At 46.9% G+C, this 14,488-nt stretch overlaps 1 protein-coding gene across 4 annotated transcripts in view; it reads right to left on the bottom strand.

The window, feature by feature from the left end:
• The window catches only part of ANKRD11 (ankyrin repeat domain containing 11), a 211,712-nt gene that overhangs the window by 126,323 nt on the left and 70,901 nt on the right, over positions 1 to 14,488 (bottom strand). For all 4 annotated transcript variants that reach the window (XM_058528493.1, XM_058528489.1, XM_058528488.1 and 1 more), the window contains exon 2: positions 11,048 to 11,132. The gene's annotated coding sequence lies outside the window, so the exon portion shown is untranslated. The remainder of the gene's footprint in view (positions 1 to 11,047; positions 11,133 to 14,488) is intronic.

A 14,488-nucleotide genomic window follows, 5' to 3' on the forward strand; every position in this document is an offset into this window, starting at 1 on the left:
TCTGCTTTTAAAGGATTAATAGCCACAAAATGTTATTTTGTTCTTCCACTGTCCTTCAGAAAATGCAGCATCATTTTAAAGGGTCCAGAGCAAAGGGGAAGAGAATGAAGAGTTGCCCTACAAGATGCCAACGCTCAGTCCTGAGGCCAATGAGGCCCTGGGTTGGGCCTCTCCCAGGAGACGACACGGACGCAGTCACTGTTCTGAGACTGAAATAAGCTCACCACGACCCGAGTCTACACCCCAGAAGGGTGTGTTTTTAAGAGCACAGAGGCGAAGCCTGTGCTCCCCTCTCCTGACCTCACAGGGTTGTTCTGAGGATCCTAGACTTCATATACCCACGTGGAGACTTGGTTTTCAAAATGCTCCCCAGTACGAGGCAGCCATGTAACAGACTGCTGACTTCTGGTTGACATGCTTTTCTCTACAGTGGGTCACGTGAACTCGTGAGCAACAGAGTGGTAACCACAGACCACCATAAACACAATCTATTGTTTTAAATAAAACTGAAATCAGACTTCCAAAAAGAAGCATCCAGTAAGTTTCTCCTCTCCGCATCCCACCTCAGGGTCATGGTCAAGACCACGACCCAAGACCACTATCACAGGCTCTCCTCCACAACCACCCACCAGATTAACCTGGAGAGACTGCTGGGGCAGAGGGAGAGAAAACTTCATGAGAACCTCTCTCCTTCAATACTTCTCTATGGTTATTTCTAAATGAGTTTCAGAGCTGCTTTTCCCCTAGAATCTGTGCCCCCAAATAATTTTCATTAACATGTAATAGATGTCCTACTTAAGTAATAAAGGGGAGAGAAAATAAAGTATTTTGTAGTGCACATTTGCAAAACAGCTATTGACAGCAGCCTCTCTTCCCACAGTAACTGCCCTACCACACTTCCTGAGGACAGAATGGATTATGCTGGGGTCCTTACCTGGATGTGCTACCGGAATTCAAAGTGTCCTCAGGACCCACCCAGAACCTGCTAGCACTTAGGGCTCCAATTCCTCGTAGGTTCTCCCGGCACTCCCCAACAAACAGGACTCATTACAGTGAATCTCAACTGGTCTCCAGCAAAACTTCAACCAGAAAATCACCAAGGTCCTAAATCCAGTTACGCACTTGGTTTTCTGTTTCTTCGTTATAAAAACACAGCAATGGGTTAGTGTTGTGAGCTGGAAGCCCTTCAAGACTCAGTCATTCTGGGGTGGAGCTCATGCATGATAACCTCCAGGCAGACTCATTTTATGCCCACAACTCCCACAAAAGCACAGAAACTTCCCAGGCTGCATACAAAGGCAGGCGCACATGCTTCACACAGTGGAGAGCATGCCTCCCCAACACTCCGGTAGGGAGAGGGGACCCAATGACAAACCACCCAGCGTGCTCTTGGACTTGCAGTCCGGGAGGAGAAGCAGAAGTTCGCAGCCCCAAGAAGGACGTAAGGGGTGAAGGTGCCACCATGAGCCATGGAAACAGGAGAGCCGCTGAGAGGAAGACAGACATACCCCTGGCACCTAGAGTCTTGCGGAGACAGAAAACAGACAAGGAGAGCACAGGGGCAGGAGAACAGACACAGAGTTCACTAGACGTAGCATCTGCCTGGAGGAAGGAGCAGGACAAAGACTTCTTTAAAGAAGACAGGCCTAAGTGTCTCCCATGACCTCACCAGTGCAACCAACAACCACAACCAAGGACACAGGACAAAGCCACGCACTTCACTGGGTGTGCTACATCCAAGATACGGGTGTCCTCTAGGAGCCAGCGGAAGAAATGGCCGTGGAATGTAGAAAGAGAAGGGGTGGGGTCCTTTGAAACAAGTGGGCAACAGTCAGACCATGAAAACGGCAGCCCAGAGAGAAGGTGAGACTGAAAAGAAAGAACCCAGAGGGAACCCTGAAAAATGTCAACATATAAACAAAGGACCAGAGACAGTGGATGAGAAAAGACGACCAGGAGATGATGTGGTCACAGAGGTTTAGAGAAGGAGCAAGAAGGAAGTTCAGGAAGCCCAGCAGTTCTGACCACGGCAATGTGTGTCTCTGCTAGCCACTGCCTCAACCCCAAGGGCAAAGTCACCCACCTCACCAGGACCAGGGTCACTAGAGAGCACTAAAGAACAAAAAAATTAACTCCTCTGTCCATATAACATAACTCCATCTCCCATTTAACTTGGGGGAAAAAAAAAAAAGGCCAGACTGATCAATTACCAGGTCAAGAACGAGAGTACGGGTAACACTGTGTGGGAGCCCTGGCTGCCCTTTCTCAGCTACAGATGCAAGCGGTGGTCCTGCTCCCTCTAAAGTCGTCCGCAACACAAACAGCAGGGAGCCACTGGCATACTTGGGACCATGGTGGAGGACAGGAAAGAGGCCATGGCCACAGCTGGCAGAACTCTGAGGATGATGTGCTGGCTCAGAAGTCCTGGGTGTGCACAGTCAGTCAGGAAACCAGCAGCAAGTGAGTTACCAGCTGGTAAACCTCACACCAGCATCTCCCTCCTGAGAATTCCCTTCGAGCATGGCAGAACTTCACTGAGGTTCTCCTGGGGCAGCAGAGGCTCAAGTACAGCACCCTCTGGGCATAGACTGCATCGTGTAAATGAAACAAACCACTGCCTGCAGCAAGCCTTTCAAGTTTACTTAAGTCTCAGGCTGCCGTATAAGCGGAGACAAGGAAACAAAAGTGTGGAATAGTCCACTGTGTTGGTAAGCGGCCTGAGCAGGCAGAAGAGGCCAGCCAGCATCAGCAGCTAGTTCCCTGGACAACAGAAGGAAAAGGACGCCAGGACAAAGCCTTCAGAAAACAGGCTTCGCCGCGAACCCAAGAGCATCTGATGCAGGTTTTGTTTATTCTACATCGAGGCCTCACTCTGGACCTGGCACAAGTGAAGCACAGTCCATCTGCCAGGAGCAAAGATGGGTGCACCCAACGATGGGACTGAAACATCACCCTCCCAACACACACTCAGATCCTAGAGATGAGCACGCGGGCCCTGCAGCACGACTGTGGTTTAGCACGAAGAGGGTCCCAGGGTATGGTATGGCTAGAGCAAACTCACGCAGCAGATCTTTCATGTCCCTTCCCGCTACCCTGCCCGACACCTGCTTCTCTTTCATCTCCCCTAAAGCCAAATGCTAACACATTATCTCTTGTATTAGTGTAAGAAGGACCCCGAGACTCAAACACTCACTCTGCCACTGATCAGCCATGGAACCTTGAAAGCCCTACTAGTCAACATCTCTGAGGCCTAGAATCTTATAATAAAAATATGGAAAATGCTACCTATTTTCTTGGGTTTTATAGGGGAAACATGAGGACAGAAGTGAAGGTATCTGGCGGAGGACGTGACTCTCGCAGACCTCAAGAGATACTGGAAGATACAAACCAGCAGGCAGTTCTTGAGTGTGATTTCTCCTGCATGGGGCGGGGGGGGGGCGGGGGCCACAGGACAGGCTACGGGAAACACAGAGGCGCCAACCTAGCCTCCAGCGAGGTGGTCCCGAGCAAAGGCCCTCTGAGCAGAAACCTAGAAGAACAACAGTCACCAGGTGAAGAATGCCAGAGTGATGGCCTGTGGGGCACAGCGAGGCACCAGTTAACTTACAGAGAAGAGCCTCAAACACAAAGAAAAGGGATTTTTAAAAAAAATGAGGTTTTAGTTTAAAGATGTTAGATGACTTTACATACTTGATTACAGTTTTTCCTTTTAGAAAGCTCAAAACAGGGTTTCTCCAGCTGTATCACCCCAATCATGGTTGCAAACCTTTGTCTGCCCCTCACCCGTCTATCTCCATTGGACTCAGGCCCAAAGACTATCTCTGAGACCCTAGTGTTAGACCAGTCACTTGGCTGCAGTAAAGCCCAAATTCCACAGGCTCTAGCACCCAATTCACCAATGAACAACTCTGTTACAGACCCACCTATAAACCTGGGGTGGGGTCCCACTCTGTCTCCACATGCTGCAGCCAGTGTTCCTATGGACCCTCATAAGTCACTACTCTGCCAAGAGCCAGTATGAAAATACGCGGGGATGGAGGGCATGGGGGGAGGTGAGCTAGACAGTAAACTTTTCAAAAGAAGAGGAAAATTGGTTTTTATGTTAATGGAAGTTTTAATTATAACACTGAGGTTTAAAATATGGTATTACTATGGCAAAATACCTTAGGATTTTGTAGAGTTTCTTTAATAAAATCTGGTCACATCTAAATTGGCATCTTTCAGCTCAAGTCTCAATTTCAATCTAACTTTATAACATTGTATGCTATTCTGCTACATGGCAGAATTTAACATAAAAACAGGCACGTGGTGGAACCCACTCAGGTGGGTACTGTCACCTGAGCATCACGTGATATTCTTGTGAGGCCATCTGTCTCTAAAGGCAGCATCTGGTCAGCCACTAGGATGCAATGTTTAGAACTCTGGTTCCCACTAACAAAAAATGAACAAGAATAAATTTTAAACAGAGGCTGACCACATCCAGGAGACGGTCAAAACGGACAGAGGAGAAGACTCACAGAAGATGGTGGTGCGAGTGCACGATCTAGGCCCACACACCAGATGCAAGATGCCCTGCCCAGGCAGGGCTGCCATCAGCTGAGCGTCGGCTCCCACAGACCAGGCACCAAGGGAAAGCACTGCCCTCAACTCGTCATTCTGGTTCCGCCCTTCTGCCCTCCGAAAACACCCAGGATCCAGACAGTGGCTGCCATCTTCATGTGCTAAAACATCCTCAGATGTAGACTGGGCCCCAGGGTTTATTTTTTCCAATAAACAAGCCATCCATTAACAAAAGGTCAACAAAGTCCAAAGCTTTAAATGAAAAGTGTCATTTGATTTCCAAAGAACCCTTTCTCATTTCTCTTACTTCTTTACCTCTTTCCTATTCCTGCCCCGGCAGAGCACCCTCTGAGCCCACAGGAGCTTCAACCCAGGCCCCAGGAAGGGATCCTGAGCTTCAACAGAAGCGGCGATGGGGCACAGGGCTGTGAAAGAAAACACAGAGTGGTCAGTAGTGAGAAGAAAATATGTGTGTGCGCGCGTGTGCATGTGTGTTTCTAAGCAGAACCTTACATACTAGGTCACACCGCAAGCAAAGACCTGGCAGCTCCCACTGCCAAAGTCAACATGTGCCGGCTGCCCAGCCTCCACACTTGTTTCCTTAGAGTGAGATGCAGAGGAAGGGCGGGAGTCGCCTGGCCCCAGGTTCAGGACTCCATCTGTTACTGCAGCCGCCGCTGTGTACACGTCAAGGGCCATGCCACACAGACCCTGCCCTCCCCGGCCTCTGGCACTTGCTGGTACAATCATGGGCCCAGGGACTGGGCCACTGTTCTGTTCTGCTTCCCTTTCAAACTTGCTCCCCTGGCAGCACTCGGCTCCATGTTTTGTATTCCTCACACAGCTTGGGGGACCTCAGTGGCAACTAAGAGATGGTACAGACTGACTTAGCTGGACCCAACACCGCATTCTCACATTCAGAACAGTGCACACTTCAAACCCCACCACCACTTTTTTTTTTTTTGACACTACGAATATCCCAAATCCCTTCTCCCAATAGGCAATACAAGCAACAATCAAGATATCTATTCTAAAGTGCAGAAGAGATCAGAATTCTTTGCAGACCCATCATGAAGGCACTGTCCCGACTCTGTCCCAGCCAATCCCCAGACACAGCCCCACGGGCACACCGCCCCTCCATTTCCTTCCTTCTGCCTTTTTCTTCCTCCCAACAAGATGGAAGTGGGCTGTAAATGCAACTTTCTGTAGCAAATAGTTTCGAGCTGTGCAGAGCCCTCACTCCCTGCATGACATTCAGCAAGGCACAGCAGGAAGAGAAGATGGTACTTAGGTGTTTCCAGCAGCAAAGTTCAGCTCAGTTTTAACAGAACTTATGGAGCATCTACTCTAAGCCAGATACATGCAAATCTCTTCACCCTCAAATACAAAATACGGAGGAAATCTCTTTAGCCAGCTTTAAAATTTGATGGTATTAGAAAGTAAAATAAAACACTGGTTTCATAGGAATCCCTATAGTTAACAACAGGAGGAAAATAATAGCAATATTACAGCCAACAAATGAGGTATTACAACAGGACACGAACCTTTCTGCGGCCCGAGCAGATGACATGCCTTCCTTCCCAGTGAGGTTGGGGTCACCGAGCCCAGAGGCCCGTTCCAGCTAGAAACTTCCAGAGGGAAAACACAGACCCCGACAGGCAGAACTCACAGCACTTTCGCAGCTACTGCTGGGGCACAGGCTCATCTTCCCCCTCTGCTCTGACATACCTGCTTCCCAAACCCTCTCCCCAGACACGGGGTTCTCCCAGCAATTCAAGTATCTTGCAATAAAGAGGACCAAAGTTCTACTGATCAACAAGAGCTGTGGTGAGAAGAGCAAGAGTTTCTGGGGAAAAGTGAACATAATGGCTAATTTTTATATTAACAAAAAAACATGCAATTAATGAAATGTAATTTAAATGACATCTAATATTCTATACTTTATATGTAGTTTAAGGGAGCCTAGCCAAAGAATATGACCCAGTACCTTAAAATTACAATAAAAATTTATTATACTGAAAAATTCAGTAACCTACGTTGGTGTAATTAGTTATGCATATTTCTCTGATAATGAAGCAAAGTGTGCTTTGTTATGTTTTCAAATCCTAACAAAACCTCTTTGCTAAAAAGGCAAATGAATCAGCATTAGGACCTACAGGTTCCTGATAACCTGCAAATCCAACCCAGCTGGCTGTGTGCCCACAGACCCCGGCAGCCACATCTCGAGGCAGAAACCACACGTGCACTGACGCGGTGACCGTGCACTGACGCGGTGACCGTGAACTGCACCTAACAGCCAGCTAGTACTTGGGGTGGTAGCAGGGTGAGGAAGAGTCGCCACTCCTATCATACAAGTGGGCGCAGAGGGACCTGCCTAGGGAGAGCTTCTTTTTTTTTTTTTTTTAAGATTTTATTTATTTATTTATTTTTCCCCCCAAAGCCCCAGTAGACAGTTGTATGTCATAGCTGCACATCCTTCTAGTTGATGTATGTGGGACGCGGCCTCAGCATGGCCGGAGAAGCGGTGCATCGGTGCACGCCCAGGATCCGAACTCGGGCCGCCAGCAGCAGAGCGCACGCACTTAACCGCTAAGCCACGGGGCCGGCCTGGGAGAGCTTCTCTTATCTGCTTCAATACGAGATGTCAAAACATTCTCGGAGGGCCGGCCCGGTGGCGCAAGTGGTTAAGTGCACACGCTCGGCTGCAGCGGCCTGGGGTTCGCCAGTTCGGATCCCGGGCACGCACCGACACCATGCTGTGGCAGCGTCCCATATGAAGTGGAGGAAGATGGGCATGGATGTTAGCCCAGGGCCAGTCTTCCTCAGCAAAAAGAGGAGGATTGGCAGATGTTAGCTCAGGGCCAATCTTCCTCACACACACACACACACACAAAAAAACATTCTCAGACCCGGACCCATGGCCCAGTCGTTGAAGTTCTGTGCACTCTGCTTTGGCGGCCCGGGTTCGCAGGATCGGATCCCAGGCGCAGACCTACTCCACTCACCAGCCGTGGTGGAGTCCCACATACAAAAAAAAAATAGAGGAAGATTGGCACAGATGTTAGTGAGGGCAAATCTTCCTCAGCAAAAAAAAAAATTCTCTGTCAGCAGCGGTGCCAAGGAGAGGACCCCCTCCCCCGCTTCCTGCTCCCTTTAACCTTGCTGCTCAGGCGTGCTGGTGTTACCAGCACGTGAACAGCAGGCAGAGGGGGACTTGGTTCCATTGCTAACAAGACTTCCAGTCCCCCATGCTCTTGGGGAGGCAGGGCCAAGTGTCAGCGATGCACACCTCCACAGCAAGCATGCTGGCTCGGCATCACATTCAAGGACACTGGGAGATTATGCACATCACTCTTCCGCATGCCTTATAAGTTCAACATTTCAGCAAGTCAAAAAGTCAACAGACTTCTATTTTAAATAGAGGTGCTCAATTAAAAATATAAACCATTAAATCTAAGTCTCTCTTCATACAAACAACACTGTCTTTATTATTATAACACACCACTTTCAGAAACCATTTTGTTTTTGGAAACATAATTCAAAATTCCCATTTCACAGTAAGCGTGAGTGTAACCCTCATGTGCTACCTGCGGGTCACTGCTGGAAAACAACTCTCAGTAGCAGCTCAGTCTCATTTCTCTCCCAGAGACACACTACCCTAAACCTGAGGAAAAGTGTGCCATCAAGAGCCATTTCAGGGCCAGCCCCGTGGCTTAGTGGTTAAGTGCATGCGCTCCGCTGCTGGCAGCCCGGGTTCGGATCCCAGGCGCGCACCGACGCACCGCTTCCCTGGTCATGCTGAGGCCATGTCCCACGTACAGCAACTAGAAGGATGTGCATCTATGACATACAACTATCTACTGGGGCTTTTGGGGGGGGGAATGAATGAATGAATGAATGAATGAATGAATGAATGAATGAATAAACAAATAAATAAACAAATAAACAAATAAATAAACAAATAAACAAATAAATAAAAATTAAGAGCCATTTCAATCTCACCATTTCTCTGAAAAGGGCCTGGCCCTTCTGCTTTACCAAGAAAGATGTTAACAAAGTGAGAATTATACCAGCTGTCAGCTGAATAATAATAAATAGAAATAACAATAAATAATAAACTAGAGTTTTATGCTAGAGAAAGGTAAAAAAAAACCCTAAATCTAATTATTTTAAAGCTATATTTTCATGGAGCTTTATTTCCATGAACGGTGACACTTAATCACCCTTCACACTTCCGAGGCGGGGAACTGAGGCTCAGAGGATTGAAGACATGGGCCCAGGGTCACAGAGCCAGCACCAGTGAGTCTAGCACACACAGGCTGTCGCAGACTCCTATAACCACAGCCACACCTGGCACATCGCAGGGCAGGACCAGCCCAGAATTCACCCAAACGGGGCCCCCAAATGACACCGAGATGGGAGACAGCAGCACAGCAGTAAACACTAAAGGAGCTTTAACAAGCCCCCCTCTGTCACAAAAAGTGATTGTAAACCTGATCTAAACAGCTCATAGTCCACCTTAGATGGTCAAAATGAAAATTAAAAATAACGAACAACATGAATAACAATGGCAAATTATCAAAGGGCCTACAAAATTATTCTATTTTTAAAATTCTGCCTTTTGATGTCAGGATAGGTCATGCAGGGTAGACCTCAGCCAGCCACTCACACAGCTGTGGCCCTTGACCCCTGCTCACACATTCGGGGCACTGACCGAGAAAGAGGCCTCCCTGTTGGGCAGTCACAACAGCAACTCATGTTATTAAGAACCTTTATCTTTATTCAATCCAAACACTATAGATTTTTTTAAAGACTAATATAATCAATATTAGCTGAATACTTACAGTTCACAAAAATAATAAATGGCACTAGACACCTTGGATCATTACTGTGGTATAGTCAAAAAAGCCAATCCGTCATAGGTCAGGAAACCTTCTAAACATTAACACATCTATTGCTCTCAATCCACCAGACCAGTTGGGCCAACCCAAGAATCTATCAGCAAAGAACTGCTGATAACTTATTTTCTTTTATTCAGAAATCACCAAATACTTATTAAGAACCTAATTTAAGCAGCCTTTTGCTTTTCCTTGTTATAAATTAAGGCCAGTACTACAGTTCCAAACACAGGCAGAGCTCAGCCTCCAAGTGGGGGTTTGGTTCTCCCTGACTCCACCCATCCTCCTCTCCTGGACCCTGTCTCTCAACGGCTGCCCCACGGCCTAGACAACCAAGCAGAATCCACATGCACATCCTGGGAAACCGCCCTGGGGAGCACTCTCGGGTGCCACAAAGCCCACTACCATCCCACCTGACCACCCACACCTCCAAGTGGCCGAGCTGGCTTCTTTCTAACTGCTAACCATCCTGCAGATAAACAGAAGATAATTCCAAGCCTATTGTCAGAGACATCTAACATTTCTTTTCCATCAAACCTTATGCCCATTTCCAAGGATACCTCAGTCAAGTCAAAGAGACCACCCAGGTGCATTTCAAAATGGCCTTATTCCGGGATGGCTGAGGTAAAGCATGGGGTATGTCAGATTAAGAATACTCACCAAGTAAGTAGCAGGAAAGGTTTCTTTCACATCTGCTAGGAACCAACACAGAATAGATAATACACTTTTGGACTATTTGTTTTAAAACACTAATAACCTGGTCAAAGTATGAAAAACTAAAATGAGCCAAGACTTTTCTTTCCAATTGTTATCACTCCATATATCAGAGGAAACAAACCGTCTGCCAGTAGCATGCATCTCTCAAGGGAGGACCTTGTCCTAGAGCACAGATGCTCAGTCAGACCTGAGACCAGTGTGTCTAAGGAAGCAGCTGCCCCTCCTCTCAAAAAATTTGCCAGTAATTCCCAGGAGGAGGCAAGGAGTCAAGCAAACCTAGCAAAAGATCCCACTCCCCCCCAACCACCACACACTGGCCTCAAACTTCTAGGAATACCACAAGTAGCAACCAAGACTACCCAGCAGCTACTCACTGCCCAGACACTCGGGACACCAGGCTAGAGCCGGGCGTCCACTGCTTCCCTCTGAGGAGGACTGACAATTCTCAGACTAGAAAAGCTTTTCTTCATGCAAAGGGTTAATGCAATAAACACAGAGCATAAAACAAACACGCTTAGTGAGTACAGGGTCCCAGTGGTCTCCAGACTACTTGGGAGGGAGCAAATAAGATAAAGGAAGCTGAGAAGAAACAAACTTCCTTCCCACGCCAGGCTACCAACCTGTTTAGTTTTTCCACAGAATTCCCCACCGGGACACCGTGGATGCTATCTACTAACCACACAGAGTTCACCATCACTACTCCCAACACCCTCCTCTGAGTGAAATCCAGGACAAAACTCAAAACACTGAGCCAAAACTCTAGCAAGCCCAAGAAAACCAACGTGGAGATGTAAGCATTACTGTGATAGTCCTTTTTACAAACCAATGAAAGTAACACACACTGAGGAGAGGCAACGCAGTAAAATACTTACCGATTCCATAGCTGAAACTCGGAGCTGATGAGGACTGTCTGTCAGATCCAGCAGAGCTGTGCTCCAGAGCACTGCCGTGTATGTTCTGAAACCAGAGGAAAACGAACACACTTCAATGATTACTCCTACTTCAGTTCTTCTTCTCAGTCCAGTCTCTCTCAACTGGGACCAACATTTATTCCACCACGACCTTCCTTCATTTCCCTTAACTCTACACCAGCAAAAAGCTTTTACAACGTTTGTTGAGCTGATTTGGGGTTATAAAGGGAGAGTAAAGCGCAGAGAGGGTCTCGCACCTGATGATTTGTTTGGGACAATTTTCCAAATGACATCTCTGTCCTCAATCATCGTTCCTGGAAGGCGCTGCCGGGAAGGTCAGGCTGAGAAGAGAACACTCGGGTATGCCTGTCCTTCTCCCAGAGATGGGGCTTCAGGACTAGGGCCCTGGAGAAGCCATTCACAGACTTTTCTCCTTACACGGAGTTTGACAGAAATCTCACAATTATTAAACTTTTGTCAAAGTTATGCACTTTACATCCTCTATGGACTTCCTGTCACACTCAGAACAAAATCTCAACTCTCCCTTTGGCTCACAAAGTCCAGATGGCCCACCTCTCCCCACCTCCCACACCCGCCCTACGCCCACCTCCACCTCCACCTCCTGGCTGTGCGGCATCCATCTCCTGACCATGCAGCCTCCACCTGGAGGGCCCCTCACCTTAGCACTGCCCAGACTCTCTCTTCCATTTTCAGTCTGTGCACTGGTCCCTCTAGGCGGGACATCCCTGGCCACCCTTTATCCATCCCGCCCCACTCACTCTCTTCCTCAATCACTTAGGGATCCACTCTCAAAAACAAAGGATCATAATTCAGACCAAATATGCTTCACGTAACTCCAGTTCAGCATCTTACCACATGAGCCTGACTTCCTCCCAACACAATTCAGGAGAAACAGGAAGATCAGGGCGACCCCAGGAGGGCCAGCACACTCTGTAACTGTGATGAAGAAATACTGTCTGGGGGTGGCTGCATACAGAGGGGCCTCTTGGATACGGCAAGCACACAGTGCCAGTGCTCACCGAGCAGAGCAGCCCGTTCAATAGGCTGCCTCTTCCAACTCATTCCTTACAGAAGTCAGTCCACTCTGCTGCTACCATCCACAGGTAAACAATCTCTTCATACATTATTAAGCTACAGCTATACATATGAACATAACTGAATCTCAAAAAACTTAACAGTGAATGAAAAAAAAAGGTCTCAGAGGAATATACTGAATATATTTGTGTCTTTCAAAAGCACAGGAAACAATATATTTGATTTACTACGTATACAGTAAAAGATCAATGAAAAGCAAATCATCATAAAATATAAAATTCAAAATAACAGTTCCACTTGGTGGTGGGGGGGTGTGTGGATACCAACCAGGAAGAGCACCCAGAAGTTTCAGCAATATTGGTAAAGTAGGGTTAGCTTGAGCACAGTGCATGGGGAGCTTGCTGTCAGGTTTATACCATAACAACAGCACAGCTCACACACTGTCCTAGCTAGAGCCTTCCAAAACCTCCCCCAGTGCCAGAGGCTGGACGCCCCTCATCCCCTCTGCTGCCCCGACAGGATGTAGAGAGGAGAAAGAAGCAAGGGCCAGGCCCTGTGAAAGTCAGGCTGATCCCAGGCCCCAGAACTATGCAATGGGCCACTCCTCCATTTTGTGATTAATGGAAATAATTTATTTCTGTCATTCACAACCAGGAATTTAAAGATATAGACACAACTAAAAATTTATTTTCAATTCACCAAATATTTTTACATCAAAATGTAGCAATTTCAATAATTTGAGGGTAAACTCAAAGTCTAATATCAAAAAAAGAGCAAATAACACAATAAACAATCTTGAAAAATCACTGTAAAAACCAGAGTTTATTAAGAAGCCTCTCAAACCTCCTATACACAAGAAATCAAATAAATCAAGTAACCACTGTAGCCTTGCCCCACGAACACAATAACACTGCCACTAAGAAAGTGAGAAATTATACTACAGGATCAGGAAGGAAACTGACTGAAGAAAACTGTATAATCTCCCAGGAGAGCTTTGAGATCTTCAATAATAAAACAGACCAGTATTAATGGGAAAAAAAAAATAACCATTCACATCCCTTTTCACACAATCCCATGTGAACATAAGGCTCTCTTTCCTCTCTAAACACAAGGAAAGAGCAGAACCAGGAAGGGAAACGCACACGGAGACAGGAGACAGGGAAGATTCTCAGACACGGTGCTCATATGAAGTAGAAGTCCCCAACTCTGTGGTCACAGTGGTTTCCTGACCTGTGCTGACACGTGTGTGTTCTGCAAAGATGGAGAGGTGTTTTTCTGTCCTTATACTCTTGTACAGGATTTTTCAAAGCTGACATTAACCTCAAGGACTATCAAACAGAAACATGGAAAAGCGGCTTCCAATCATCACACAACTTAGTTTTATTGAAAAGTAACAAGTATGTCATTAAGCTTTTCCATTTTCCTATAAAAACAGTAACGGAACAACACAGTGTATAATGAATGTCTGCAACATGAACACAGCAAATCATAACATCTACTACCACAGATTTGAAAGAAATGTTTCTCTCTGCTGTCCTGGGCACTGACGGTGTAGAGCAGCACCCCTGGCTTCTACCCACTAGATGCCAGTAGCACCCCCCAGGGTGTGACAACCAGAATGTCTCCAGACACTGCCACAGGCCCCTAAAGGGCAAAATCATCTGGACAGAGAATCAGGCTCTAATCCAACCGCTACTTTATAAATAAGGAAACTGGGCCTAAATTAGGTAAAGTGAGGTTAAAAAAAAAAATGTTTAGTTGTCTGAGGTCATGCAGGGAATGAAAACCAAGTTGGAAACAGAACCCAGGTCTTCTAAATCCCAGTCTGAAGGTCTTTTCACTCTAAGAGAAAATACTTTAGTAACTAACTCAATTACGTCTGGAAGACAATACAAATTAAGAGCCTCTAAAATATTTATACCGTTTAACAGAGTAATCCCATTTCCTGGGAAAAACGGTGAAGCAATACTCTAAGATGTGAAAAAAGCTTCATGCAGCATACGTGTTTATATCAGAACCACCACTGCCACAGCTATAATCAAGGTACAGTTCCAAACAGAAATGCACCCGACTACACTTTTTACTGTCAGCTTCTAGCTCAGGAGTTCAAAGAGTGTGTTCCCAGCCCAGAAATACAGAGCTTAGGGCATAGAGTGCAGATGCAGACCATGGAGATATGAAAGTCTGTGTCTCATACAGCTGGCACGTGACCAGTAAGAGGAGCAGGAATTCGATAGATGGACAACTGCCCATCCGTGTCTGGGGACAGTGAGGCCATCGTGGATGCGCTGCCTCACCAGGAATCCATCAAAAGCAACAGGGAGAAGTTCCCACCAATGGGACTGG

The sequence above is a fragment of the Diceros bicornis genome, chromosome 32, assembly GCF_020826845.1.
Source record: "Diceros bicornis minor isolate mBicDic1 chromosome 32, mDicBic1.mat.cur, whole genome shotgun sequence".
In the NCBI taxonomy this organism is placed as follows: domain Eukaryota; kingdom Metazoa; phylum Chordata; class Mammalia; order Perissodactyla; family Rhinocerotidae; genus Diceros; species Diceros bicornis.